At 36.8% G+C, this 3,023-nt stretch overlaps 1 non-coding gene across 1 annotated transcript; it reads left to right on the top strand.

Moving 5' to 3' along the window:
• Positions 1-1,930: 1,930 nt before the first annotated feature.
• On the top strand, positions 1,931-2,037 carry LOC128293503 (small nucleolar RNA R71). Its single transcript, XR_008283684.1, has one exon. It is a non-coding gene; the product is annotated as a small nucleolar RNA R71 (small nucleolar RNA).
• Positions 2,038-3,023: the final 986 nt, after the last annotated feature.

Raw genomic sequence — 3,023 nt, 5'->3', positions numbered from 1 at the left:
TTGAATTTCGATCTTTGATTTTGTTTGGCTATGCATATAATTTCTAATGAACTTATGTAAATGTGTATGTACAAATGTTGAGTTTTAGATTAGTAACTCTTCATAACACACTCTGGTGACGGATACGGGTTATAGGGGTGTTACAGAAGCAATGATAACTGGTAATGTAGAATTATTTCCAAGGAATGCGTATTCCAAGTGGTTTGGTAATTATTTAAGTTCCACTTTAGGAGGCTCTTCAATAGAGGGTTTTTGCTTAAGTTCATCGTTTATCTTAATGCCCTCATATTCTGCTCGTCTTGGAGAATGCTTATTGGGTTCATCATCTGTCTCCTCTTCTTGTGCTAGATACAGTTCCGTCGTGTCTTTCTGTACAATTTCCTAAAAAGAGTCTTGAGTAGTATGATCAATAAAGTCAATAAAATAACATGAGTCATTGTAATCCCTAGAAAACTTCATAGCATATCTCCTCGTCACCTACTCTAAGTACCAATTTACCGTCACCCACATCGATTACAGCCCTAGCAGTGGCTAAAAATGGGCGCCCTAAAATTAAGGACACTTCCACATCTTCATCTATGTCAAGCACAACAAAGTCAACAGGAAATATGAATTTATCTACTTTCACAAGTATGTCTTCTATAATGCCCCTAGGATATTTAACAGATCTATCAGTTAATTGAATACTCATCCTAGTAGGTTTAGGTTCCCCAAGACCAAGTTGTTTGAACATTTTATATGGCATCAAATTAATGCTAGCGGCTAAATCAACTAGTGCTTTCTCAACATTCAAACTACCAATTAAGCAAGGGATAGTAAAACTTCCTGGATCTTTCAGTTTGGTTGGCTGCTTATTTTGGAGTATGGCTGAACACTCCTCATTAAGTTCTACTGTAGATAAGTCCTCAAATTTCCTTTTATTGGTTAGGAGCTCCTTCAAAAATTTTGCGTATGAAGGCATCTTCGAGATGGCTTCAACAAAAGGTAAGTTGATATGTAATTGCTTAAAAAGTTCAAGAAACTTATTGAATTGTGCATCAATGCGGTCTTTTTTCAATTTTGCTGGGTATAGAACTGGAGGTTTATATTTCTTCGGCACTAGTTTGTCACTATTTTCAGGTTTTTCTTCCCCCTTTTTGCTTACCACCGCTTTTTGTGTTAGCTTCTTTTCTGATTCCGCTAATACTTTCCCACTCCTTAGTGTAACTGCTTTCACATGCTCTTTTGATTTAGTGTTACTAGGTAAACTTCCTAGTGGTCTTTCTGAAATCAGTTTGGATAGCTGGCCTATTTGAGTTTCGAGCCCTTGGATCGATACTTGTTGATTTTTAAGTACTATCTCGGTGTTCTGGAAATGAGTTTCTGACACTGATATAAACTTTGAGAGCATCTCTTTAAGGTTCGGCTTATTTTCCTGTTGGTAAGGTGGTTGTTGGTAGCTTGGAGGTGGTCTCTGATTTCCTTAGCCTCCCCATGAGAAATTTGGGTGGTTCTTCCAACCTGCATTATAAGTGTTACTTATGGGTTATTTTGGGATCTAGAGTTATTGTTACCCATATATTGAACTTGCTCCTCCTCGATGCTAGGGTTGAAGGGTTGATATTCTGTGCATGCTCCTCCTCCATTCGTCTCGCACCTCATTACTGGATGTATCTGAGTAGAACCAAGTAAACCATCAATCTTTTTATTTAGAAGGTTTACCTGGTTTGACAACATAGTAACCGAATCGACGTTATAAACGCCTACTGTTTTAGTTGGCTTAGTCCTCATGACTTGCCACTGATAGTTATTCAGTGACATCTCTTCTATAAACTCATAAGCATCTTCAGGTGTTTTATTATTGATGGTTTGGCCAGCAGCTGTGTCAACCATTTGTCGAGTCGAAGGATTTAGGCCATTATGGAATGTTTGAACCTGAAGCCAAAGCGGTAACCCATGGTGAGGGCACCTTCTCAAAAGGTCCTTGTATCTCTCCCATGCATCGTAAAGTGTTTCTAAATCCATCTACACAAAAGAAGAGATATCATTACGTAATTTAGCCGTTTTAGCTAGCGGAAAATATTTTAGTAAAAAATTTTTGGTTATTTGTTCCCAAGTAGTAATTAACCCTCGTGGTAACGAGTTCAACCACTGTTTAGCTTTGTTCCTCAATGAGAAAGGGAATAATCGAAGACGAATGGCATCGTCAGAAACACCGTTAATTTTAAATGTATCGCATAGTTCAAAAGAGTTTGCTAAGTGAGCGTTGGGATCTTCTTCCTGCAAACCATCAAACTGATCAAACTGTTGTATCATTTCAATTGTGTTAGGTTTCAGTTCAAAAGTATTTGCAGCTACAGCAGGTCTAACTATGCTTGATTCAGTTTCTGTTCAAGAAGGTTTAGCATAATCATACATAGTGCATGGAGCAGGATTTTGATTAGCTACAATTGCAGGAGGTAGCTGATTGTCTTGGTTTTCAGCCATCTCTTCGGTTGGGGGTTGAGTATTGTCTTCTTGGTCTATCTCTGTGTATCTTAGGCTTCGCCTTATTTCTCTTTGGTTTTTGCGAACTGTGCGATAGATTTCTTCGTCAAAAAGTAGTGGTCCTGACGGGTTTCTTCTAGTCATAAACTATAAAAATCTGCCAAAAGAAAAAAAAATTAAATTAATAAATAATAATAATAATAATAATAAATTAAATTGCAAGAAAAATAAATGGCTAAAGTAATAAAAATTGAGCGTTCCTAATATCTTAGTTCCCCGGCAACGGCGCCAAAAACTTGATCGCGTTATTTCGTGATAAGTTTTAAATATTTATGATTTAATCATTCTTGAAACTAACTATTATTGCGATGTAGGCAAGTTTACCTATCGAACAGTAGTAAAGTTTTAGCAAGACTGGATTGTCGAACCCAAAGGAACTAAAAGTACTAGTAATAACTGTCTTTTTATTATCAGCCGAAAATAAAGAGGTTTTGTTTTAACTAACTAATTATCTAAACTCACAGAGAATAGAGTTGGGGAATTGCTTTTGGGAAAAT

Source organism: Gossypium arboreum, chromosome 5 (genome assembly GCF_025698485.1).
Source record: "Gossypium arboreum isolate Shixiya-1 chromosome 5, ASM2569848v2, whole genome shotgun sequence".
Classification (NCBI taxonomy): domain Eukaryota; kingdom Viridiplantae; phylum Streptophyta; class Magnoliopsida; order Malvales; family Malvaceae; genus Gossypium; species Gossypium arboreum.
The sequence above is the reverse complement of the archived record's forward strand: the minus strand, read 5'-3'. Positions and strand labels throughout refer to the sequence as shown.